The following is an 11,958-nucleotide window of genomic DNA, read 5'->3' on the forward strand; positions in this document are numbered from 1 at the left end:
AAATAATAGATTGCTTATATTTATTATAATTATTAATAATTATTAGTTTGATAGTTAATAGTTTGATTAATAACTAATATTAAGATTAGAAACAAACTCCAAAGAGTTGTCTTCTAAATATTAGGCATGTGCTGTTGCACACAAATACACACACGCACACAATTTATTTAATCAAACATTAAATTAAATTTGTATCATACACACCTATTCACATAGTTGAAAAAGAATAATATACCATATTTTAGTGGGTCTTCACTGTTTTTTGTTTGCTTTTTAAAAATTTTTTAAAGGCAGTGTCTCTTTATGTTACCCTAAGAAGGGAAACCATTTGGAGAGTGAATCAGATACATAACGTGCTGTGTTAATTAGCTCACAGTTACTGAAGCAGTGTCCAGTTCTTCTTGGGAAGTTCCAAATTAATGATGAGGATGATACTATGTCATTTGTTAAAACAAATAGAATGTTTCTTCTTTTATTCTCCAATGGATATTGTATGACCTGAATACACTAGAAGAAGTCTGTACAAGTTTAGTTTATACTATTCTGTCTATTTTTATTAAGTTTATTCTATAAAATCCTATTTAATAGTTGTAATGTAAGACCTTTAATGGTGAATATCCAGTAAGACCATTTCCATATGCCCATCAATATGCTTCAAATATTCATATATAACATATACTGAATCCTGAATCAATTCTTATGAGAAATATACTACCATACCTTTTATACCAAATTGTAACTTCAATATAGCATTTTTCATTTTTCTTGCTCATAACAATCTGTAATTAGAGTGTGCATTCACAACAAAAAACTGCTAAAGCAAGCTAAATTCACACAGATTCAAAATAACTGGAACGAGTTCTCAGTCATCTTCATGTGAGACAAGTAAAAAAAGGATTGCTTGTTATGACACATACATAGGATGCTAAATAACCCTGCTCGTTAGAGTAACTTAGATCCTAGGAAGTATGGGTAGTCGTAGACATATTTATGTGCATCTCTTTGTGGACTGGGGAAGAGAGAAGCACAGAAGATGATGAAATTTTAAAAGGTACAGGCTGAAATTCAGATGAGCCATCCTTCTGCAAAGCCTGATGTACTGCAATTTTCTTCCTCATTACTCTAAATGGAAATCTGCATTTGCAGGGTAAAAGGGATACTCCCATTCTTGGAGTCACTACTACTGCTCTTTGATGAAGCCAATGCCAAGATATCCTTCTTTGGAAAGTTATTGACATGATTTTATTTGCTGGATAAAGACAATAGACACTTCAGACAATTAAAATGAATTTTTACTAACCTTTATCCTATCATAATTGTGATAGGGTTCTGAAGTGTAGCTCTTCACAGTTGATGATTTCTCACAGGGGTAGGAAAAGACTCAGTTTTTTTTTAGGGAGCTTGACCATGTTACAGTGGGTATATGGGCAACACAAATTGGACTTGATATTTTTCTTTTTTTTCCTCTTTTTTATTAAAGATTTCCATCTCCTGCCTTCCTCCTCCCGCTTCCCTCCCTTCCCTTCCACCCATAACCCCACTCCCTCCCTCTCCAGGCCAAAGAGCCATCAGGGATCCCTTCACTATATTAGGTCCAAGGTCCTCCCTACTCCCCCTAAGTCCAGGAAGGTGAACAAAAACTGACAAGGCTCACAGTGAGCCCGTCCATGCTGAAGAGTCTAAGCCCATCGCCGTTGTCCTTGGTTTCTCAGTCCTCCTCCACCATCAGCCACATTCAGAGAGTCTGGTTTGGTCGCCTGTTCCAATAGTCCCATTCCAACTGGACTTGGTGGTCTCCTGTTAGTTCTGTCCCACTGTCTCAATGGGTGAATGCACCCCTCACGGTCCTGACTTCCTTGCTCATGATCTCCCTCCTTTTGCTCCTCATCAGGTCCTTGGGAGCTCAGTCCGGTGCTCCAATGTGGGGCTCTGTCATTTTCTCCATCCAACGCCAGGTGAAGGTTCTATGGTGATATGCAAGATATTCATGAGTATGGCAATAGGATCTGGACATTTATGGCTCCCTCTCCTCAGCTGCCCAAGGAACTAGCTGGGGGCATCTTCCTGGATACCTGGGAACCCCTCTAGAGCCAAGTCTCTGCCAACCCTAGAATGGCTCCCTTAATTAAGATATATAATTCCTTGTTCCCATATCCACACTTCCTATATCCCAACCATCCTATTCCCCCAAGCTCTCCCCATCCTCCACTTCACACTTTTCTCTCCCCATCCCCCCATCCCCCCATCCCACCCCACCCCCAAGTTCCCATTTTTTGTCCGGGAATCTTGTCTACTTTCAATATCCAGGAGGATAACTATATGTTTTTCTTTGGATTAACCTTCTTATTTAGCTTCTCTAGGATCAAGAATTATAGGCTCGATGTCCTTTATTTATGGCTAGAAACCAATTATGAGTGAGTACATCCCATGTTCATCTTTTTGGGCCTGGGTTACCTCACTCAGGATGGTGTTTTCTATTTCCATCCATTTGCATGCAAAATTCAAGATGTCGTTGTTTTTTACTGCCGAGTTGTACTCTAATATGTATATATTCCACACTTTCTTCATCCATTCTTCCACTGAAGGGCATCTAGGTTGTTTCCAGGTTCTGGCTATTACAAATAATGCTGCTATGAACATAGTTGAACAAATGCTTTTGTAATATGATAGGGCATCTCTTGGGTAAATTCCCAAGAGTGGGATTGCTGGGTCCTGGGGTAGGTTAATCCCGAATTTCCTGAGAAACCGCCATACTGCTTTCCAAAGCGGTTGCACAAGTTTGCATTCCCACCAGCAATGGATGAGTGTACCCTTTATCCCACAACCTCTCCAGCAAAGGCTATCATTGGTGTTTTTTTATTTTAGCCAATCTGACAGGAGTAAGATGGTATCTCAAAGTTGTTTTGATTTGCATTTCCCTGATAGCTAAGGAGGTTGAGCATGCCCTTAAGTGTCTTTTGGCCATTCGAACTTCTGTTGAGAATTCTCTGTTCAGTTCAGTGCCCCATTTTTTAATTGGGTTAATTAGCATTTAAAGTCTAGTCTCTTGAGTTCCTTATATATTTTGGAGATCAGACCTTTGTCTGTTGCGGGATTGGTGAAGATCTTTTCCCAGTCAGTAGGCTGCCTTTTTATCTTAGTGACAATGTCCTTTGCTTTACAGAAGCTGCTCAGCTTCAGGAGGTCCCATTTATTCAATGTTGCCCTTAATGTCTGTGCTGCTGGGGCTATACACAGGAAGTGGTCTCCTGTGCCCAAATGTTGTAGAGTACTTCCCACTTTCTCCTCTAACAGGTTCAGTGTGTTCAGATTGATATTGAGGTCTTTAATCCATTTGGACTTGAGTTTTGTGCATGGTGATAGATATGGATCTACTTTCATTCTTCTGCACGTTGACATCCAGTTATGCCAGCACCATTTGTTGAAGATGCTTTCTTTCTTCCATTGTGTACTTTTAGCTCCTTTATCAAAAATCAGGTGTTTCATAGGTTTGTGGGTTAAAGATCCGGGTCTTCTATTCAATTCCATTGGTCGACTTCTCTGTTTTTATGCCAGTACCAAGCTGGTTTTCAATACTGTAGCTCTGTAATAGAGTTTGAAGTCAGGGATGGTAATGGCTTCCCAGAAAGGTTCCTTTATTGTATAAGATTGTTTTTTGGCTATCCTGGGTTCTTCCTGTTCTTCCATATAAGTTGATTATTGTCCTCTCAAGATCTGTGAAGAATTTTGATGGGACCTTTAAAGGATTACATTGAATCTATAGATTGCTTTGGTAGAATTGCCATTTTTTACTATGTTGATCCTCCCAATCCATGAGCAAGGGAGATCTTTCCATTTTCTGTTGTATCCTCTTCAATTTCTTTCTTCAAAGACTTAAAGTTCTTGTCAAATAGGTCTTTCACTTCCTTGGTTAGAGTTACCCCAAGATACTTTATACTATTTGTGGCTATCGTGAAAGGTGATGCTTCTCTGATTTCCTTCTCTGCTTCCTTATCCTTTGTATATAGGAGGGCAACTGATTTTTGTGGAGTTGATCTTGTATCCCGGCCACAAATTACCTAAAAGGAGTTTATCAGCGTAGGGAGTGTCTTTGATGGAGTTTTTTCCGGGGTGATCGCTTATGTACACTGATCATATCATCTGCAAATAACGAAAGTTTAACTTCTTCCTTTCCAATTCGAATCCCCTTGATCCCCTTGTGTTGTCTTATTGCTATTGCTAGAACTTCAAGCACTATATTGAAGAGATTAGGAGAGGGTATTTTTCTTTTTTCTTTTCTTTTTCTTCTTTATTTGTTGGGGGAAAGAGGTTAGGTCACAAGCGTTAAAGAGCCAGACTTGGGACGACTGAAACGTGAATGTGATCAAATGCATTATGTGAAATTCCCACATTAACAATGAAAACACTATTTTGGAAAAAATTCTTATCCTACAAGTTTGATGATGGAGAAAGTCAACAATTAGAAATCCCCAATTTTCTCACTGGTTCAAGTAGCATTGTCCTGTCAGTGGACTTCATTCTTTTCTTTAGATTAAGGGTCTAAAGATCAATTTTTTAAATGTGAAATTTAATAAACTTATTAAAAACCACAGTATAGGAATTTATTGCAGTGATATCTTACAAGCTAATAAAGAAAAATAGGGAAAGTAGTCAATGACTGTGAGAATGATATTTATTTTTAATTTTTATTGACATAAATGTTTAATGTACCTAGATACTATTATATATTTCCAGAGCAATAACTATAGGAATATTTTAAATTAAGAACTTAGTAAAGGCAGATTTTAATCTGTTCTAAAATGAAATATTTTAGATGTTTCTAAAGATCTAATGTGAGTTGTTCCTTATTTATCAAGAAGAAAAATGCTTGCTCTTTTAAAACTAAATCTTGAAGAACAATAAAGATGACTTGACATAGCAATCGTTTTCATATTAAAATATTTATTTGCAGTGACAGTTTAATAAATGTTGCACAATGTAGTAAAGTTGTACAATTTTTAGATAATACTTGAAAGATGTTTTCTTAATTAAATTTGCTTTGCAATGTTATATTTTTGTATAAATATAAAGCTTTAATCAGTTTCTTAATGACACTGTGTGGATTGCTATAATAAAGTATTTAAAACTTAAAATATAAAAGCACTATAGCAAAGTAATTACTGAATGTTTTGAAAGATGGTGTTTATCAATAATTGTCCAAACTTAGAACTGAAATGCACAGTGCAGGACCCAAATGTGTTCTTAATACTTCAACAATTGTTATAAACAGCCACAAACATCCTTTAATGGTGAGCAGTGTCACAGAAGGCACCATTAGTCAATGTAAGATGAAGCACATGTGTGCCAGACTATAACCTGAAGTGACAAGATATACATAAGAATAATGTATGGTTGTTATTTAAAGACATATACAGTTTGGAAAGATGGTCTGAAATTGAACTATTGAGAATGAAGAAAGGATATAGAATGAACATGGAATAGTTGAGATATGAGGAAAACATCAATAGTAAACAGATCTGAACGCACTAGACATTTCTATGGACTGCTATGTCACATTCTCTGCTCCTCTGTTTTCCTCATGTTCATTTCTTTACAATTTTATGATCATCTTTCTTTATCATATATTGTTACACCCCTATGGGTCAGACTTTAATATAATCTATTGTGTGATTTCATGTTCTCTAATGTAGTTTTATGTAATTAGCTAGAATTATGGATATATATTGTATATCCCAATGTTTACTTACTTGTTTCAGAGATCATAGTTTTACAAACACTGATGATCAGACCAAAAAATAAAGAAATAAATATGCTTATTCCTGGACATATTACAAAAGAGTCTTGTCTTTTAAAAACATGATATTTGTATGCACACGTATGTATGTAGGTGGGTAGGTAGGTATATGTTTATATAATATACATTTTCATAATCACTTGGAGAAGCCTTTGAAATATTTCCAAAAGATGATATGGGTTAATATTGGTTACTGTACTCAGGCATCCAGAGAGGACCTGCTCTTTGTGTGTGTGAACCTGGGAGTGAGTTTTGCTTCATTATACTTCTTCCATATAACAATGAACTAGGAATAACCTCAGGATTTCTCTAGACAATTTCCTTTCCAATGGCTTTCATTCACTGCAAACTTTCCTTCAAGGGACTTATTCGGGGAAGTTTGACATTTTTACTTTTCAGACTGTAGATCGAGGGATTCTGCATGTGCACAACAAGGCACATTGCCTTGGCCCATGAAGCCATGATGGCTGTAAGTACATGAATGCTAATGAAAGAAGACAGCAACAGGCAAGATGCGGGAGCTGCAGGTGCTGAAGTCCATGGATCTGTCCACAGTGCAATGAATGTAGAGCATGCTGACAATGTTGAAGATGTAAACACAGAATTAGGAACTCATTGACAAAGGTATAGACCAAGGGAGCTCCAGAAATGGAAAAAGATCACGGGAGTAATGGTTTACTATATCAGTCTTATGGAGAAGCACTCTTACCAAGAAGACAGGTTAGCTGTGGCACTGGGTAAGCCCATACCGTACACCCTAGCTACCATCCGGGAGTAGACCTCACAGGACATGGTTACACTGTAAAGCAAAGAGAGCTACATAGGTTATCATGTGCCATTGTGGCCAACAGGTAGCAACACACAGCAACAAAAGCAGAGTAGAAGTAGAACTGACCTTGGCTTTTGCGATAAAAGAAAGGCTCTTTTTCATTACAAAGCTTTCCAGAATGTGGAGAGTAATGACAGTGGACTGACATAGGTCAGTAAGGGACAGGCAGCTGAGAAAATAACACATGGGCGTGTGCAGCTGAGAACGAAGTAGAATCAAGATGTTCATGCCCAGGTTTCCCACAACTGTAACCAAATAGACTGCTGGGATGGTGACAAGCAGGGGCAACTGGAGTTCTGCGTTCCCTGTGAAACTAGTGAGAATAAACTCAGCCTCTTGGGTATGATTTTTTTCCACTTTCTTATGAAAAGATATGGAGAAAATAATTTTATAGAGAGAAATATTGAATATTAATTATATCATCAATTAAGTATGAGACCAAAGTTCAGTTACTTTGGGCATCTCCAGTTATGTGCAGACTTCTTTTTCTTATTTCAGACTTTTGAAAACATGGAAACAGAAGATATTTAAAAAAATCGTCACAAAGAGATCCCTCCTTGATGACCTTCGCTATAGCAGTGGTTATACTAGTCCCTAGTCTTTTCCAGCCTTGACCAGTTTTGACACAGTGGATTAATTGTTCAAAGAACTTCTTACATTCTATTTGTAGTACTCTTCTCTTTCTACTAAAAGTGATTTCTGGCTAAGATTAAAGTAGTAACCACAAGCAATTTATGACAAAACTCACACTAAATTGTAACAGAATAAAATCATAATCAGTTAATATGATGAATAAGAGGTCTCTATCATTTCACTCTTCCCCCCACCCCCGCAGGTCATTTCACTCTTAAATTAAAATATTCACTAAGAAAGTCATTCATGAAGGTGAAATGAAAAGCAGGATGGATTGGAACGCAGGAGGGAAATTGTCTCTATTTGTATGGTCAAGAAGGAGCATTCCTGGTTCTTGGTAATAATAGGATTTGATATATGTATGTGATACATGTCAAGATCAATAAGATAAAACATTCAAAATTTCCTGAAATTTAAACAATATACATTAAAAGAATATTATACATTGGTTATCACAAAGGAAAAATCAAAAAGAAAGGAAGGTATAAATACCTGCATCTTGCAGTATTTTAATTTTTATTTCACTCAAAAATGTATATGGTGAAAAATGATCATAAATTCCTATTACTCGAAACTTTTTACATGAGGGCTTTAAAAATAAGCTGCTTGCTTTCTTCCCCTATGCTAATATAATTTGATGCTGTAAAAAATATACAAGAGCTGCATCAAAGATTAGCAAGCAAAAGAGAGGTCATGGTTCCCTTCAAAGCAAAAAGAAATATTGAAGAACAATGTTTATAATTACATTTCTCAACCTACTTTTAGCTAACTTTGTTTATCACAAAGATACAGGCGGAAGCCATAATATCCACCATTCCCAGGCTATCTTCTTAAAGCTAGAGCACTTCTTATATTCCACATCATTCTGACTGATGGCAGTGCAGCAGATGCAGGTTGGATCTGGAGCCATTATTTGTGATCAAAGACCCAAACCATGTAACATGCAGAATTAGAGAGAGATTATATGCTATGAGCTAGTTCAGAACCCATGAATTATTTTCTAATTGAAGACAATATGGAGAATGTATGTGCATCTCTTCATATGTGTTTAAAATTATATCTACTTATAACAACTATAAGTAAAAATTATTTTTTCAAGTCTCCCTCAGTCACATCCTGATGGTCCCCAAATGTGCTCATTATAATTGAGAGACTTCTTTATTTTGGAAACTTATGTCTTTATAGAGAAACAAAAGGTAAACACTATGTGAGAGAGTATTTCATGTGGAAAAATAAATTTCTGTATTATTTTTTTCTCAATCACTAAAACCTTTGAGCGCCTGTCTTCTTATATAATTGATTTTAGAAACTGTATATTTGTACTTATTATTCACCTTTATTTTCTTTATTACTGTTGTGGTAGAACTCCCTCTGCATTTTATGATCAGTTTGATATTTGTGCTAATATTTTTACAATGTAATCTTCCAGTTCTCAGAATTACTACAGTTTGACATATGTACTCATCTAAACACTTTTAATGTTTTGTCCATGTAGAAGTCCCTAGATGTTTAAAAATTCATAAATACTAATTTCTTTCTATTGCCCACCATTATGCTTTTTAAAAGATTTTCTTAATGCTTAGGGAAATACTATTATTAATACACACAGCTTTGCAAAGCATCTCAGAGCCATATACATGCAATACCCCACATAACTGTGTGTGTATGTATGTGTGTACTTGTGAGATTCTTTAAAAAGATCACAGTTATGGGTCAAGTTCCTATAAAAGTAGATATACTGAAAGATTGTGTTACAGTATGAATATGAATTGTTTTTTGTTGACTCATGTATTAAATGTTTATGAAAGACATAACATACACACTATTCTATGAGATGTTGGAAATCTTAGGAAGTAAGGCATATCTGGTAGACATGTGTCATTTAGGACATTCCTTTGGTGATTACACCAGATCCTTTTCTACTGCTTTCTCACTATTCTTTGACCTACAAAGATGGCTAGCTACCACAGGATGCTGAGTCTCATCATGAGTAGGAACACAGCAGTCAGACGTAATGCACTGCATCTTCTCAAACTGGGAGGAAATATAGAATGATGCCCTGTCAGGTTTTCTATGGTATTGTAGTCACAGGGACAAAATAAGAACAAAGAAAATAGGTATCAAGACAGGATAATTGTCCTAAGTACCTGAGCAGGTATTTGTTGAGCACTGAAACGAGTTTGAGATAGGAATTCGCAAGAATTTAGAGACATGGGCCAGAAACACAGGAATCTGAAAGCAAAGCTCAGTGGGCAATTATGACATTTTCTCAGAATACCAGGATGCCAATGAAGGTGTGGACTGGGAGAATTGTGCTAATGAGCTTCAGTTCTTTTGGGAATTGTGCTACAGGCCCTTCATGTTATATTCTGGAAAGAACATGACTGCAATTTGTCCATGTTCTCTGTTTTGTTAGGGACTTGGTTAAACATGAGAAACTGCTTCCTTTGTTTGCAAAGCTGTCTTTGGATAACCTAGTGAAGAAGGAGAGTGGAGATAAGAAAAGTCTACTCCATACCAAGGAGAGAAAGAGAGGATATCATTCTGTAATTCACAAAGGAGTGCTATGTGGTAGTGGAAGGTGTAAAATTACAGAACGATGAGACAGGGGAGAAATGGAAACCAGGGTAAAAATCACCTCAGGAAGAACTGTCATGAGCAGCTGGCACTTGACACCTGACCTCATCACCAGCTCCCTTTGCACTGGGTCAGACCTTATACCCCAGACTCTGAGATTTGAAATGCAGACCTGCTGTTTGGAGAGAAAAGGACAGCATGCCTCTGATCTTGACTGTAACTTACACTGGAAACTGAATCAGAGAGATAGAAAGTGACGGTCACAGGACCAGATATTGGAAGCATCAGGGGAACAAATTTTCCAGGTTATCACTGGATCAAAAGTCTGCTGGCTATCTGGAATCACACTGGGTTGACTAGGCCATTTACCCCTCCCTTCTTTTGTCCTGTAAAGCCTTAATAACCCAAGACAGAGAGACCCTACCAACTTCCTCTCCTGGAGACTGTCTGCTCCTCAGGCACTCTGACTTTGTTCTTTCTCTATAGTTCCTCATGATAAAATGGTTGGTTCTAAAACTCACCTTCTGTGGTCCCTCAATTTATTTATTTTTATTAAATAAAATGTAATTACATCATTTCCCCATTACTCCCTTCTCTTCTACCCCTCCCACGTCCCAGCTATTATTTCCCTTGTGCTCAGGTGAAAGTGTTTTAATAGCCACCAGGGGGCGATAGAGCACAGTAAACGGAATATGGTTGCTAAAGCAGGACCTGTTGTTAAGGGGTAAAACCACAAATCTAAGACACTGACTAAATACACGCCATCTGTAAATGCAAAAACTGGAAAGTCACAGCAACCATCTTAGTGAAGGGACAGACAACAGACAAAGCAGAAAATCCAGGGATGATTTGAACAAGCAGACAAGATTTTACACCATGGGTTCCGGTTTGTTGTTGTTGTTGTTGTTGTTGTTGTTGCACAAATATCAAAAGACATGTAAAGAATCCATCATGGGTTTGCTACACCAGAGGGAGTAGTCTCTCAACTGAGTCGCCTGTGAATGATACTTCAAGTACTAGGTTATGGTCATAGGGATGGTTCTTCCCAGGTACACTACGTTGAACCTGCTTAGTGTCACAAGTACATCCTAAGAGCTTCATTTGGAAGAGAGGAAGGATTTTAAATTTTCTTTCCATGGCCTTCAAAGTATCACTACATTTTGTTTTCAGATGAACAGTAAGTTCGGGGGTCAATAGTAAAAAACTATCTTCCCATTGTAGCTCCACTCATTAGTGGGTGGTACGATGTGATTGTAAAAGAATGTGGTTTTGAAATATTTTATATTTAGTTTTAGTTACATGTACATGTCTGAGAGACTCTGGGTTTGTGCACTTGACGGCAGTGCTGGAGGACCCAATGGCGCTGGCATTACGGGAGTTTGGGAGCTACCCAACATGGCTGTCGAAAATCACAATGGGGTTCTCTGAAAAGTTTGTTCTTAACCTCTAAGCCATGTCTTCAGCACAAGAATGCACCTTTTGAATCCGAGATTTTATAAATGTCATGAGGATTAAAAAAAGAAATGGAAAATGTTTCCTTGGACTATGCGAAAGTTAAAAAAAAAATGGTTAGAAAACAAGATGATGATGTAATCCCAAAACTGTCCCAGAGGAAATGCTACAACTTCTGCCCTTATGTGCACAAAATATTCAGTCATTCTCAAAACAGAGTCTATCATTTTAAGTACATCTCACCTAAATACTCATATATATAATCATTTTTCTATGAATGCAGTAAAAAAAGATTGTGTGTTTATATTTCAAATGGTTAAAATTGTTCATTTAAAAGCCATAGTTTCAAGATACCACTTTAAAATTTCAAGAAACTCAAATATTAAACAATTCAAATGGTACAAACAAAAGCATTAGTCTCTGATTTAACTAAAATAAATTTCACCTAAAAAGAACAGTGGTCCATACTTGTAAAGCAAAACAACTACATGCATTTATTTGCTCTTTAATAACTATTTAGAAGTCATATAACTACTTCTGGGGAAGCAGACAATGGGACACCTCAGAGACGTGGTAGACTCCATTTTCAGAGTCTGATATCAACCTTGTCACTTTTATTCAAAATAATAAAACACTAGTAATCCCTCATGATTCAAGGGGTTGCACTGCATCT

Source organism: Arvicola amphibius, chromosome 3 (assembly GCF_903992535.2).
Source record: "Arvicola amphibius chromosome 3, mArvAmp1.2, whole genome shotgun sequence".
In the NCBI taxonomy this organism is placed as follows: domain Eukaryota; kingdom Metazoa; phylum Chordata; class Mammalia; order Rodentia; family Cricetidae; genus Arvicola; species Arvicola amphibius.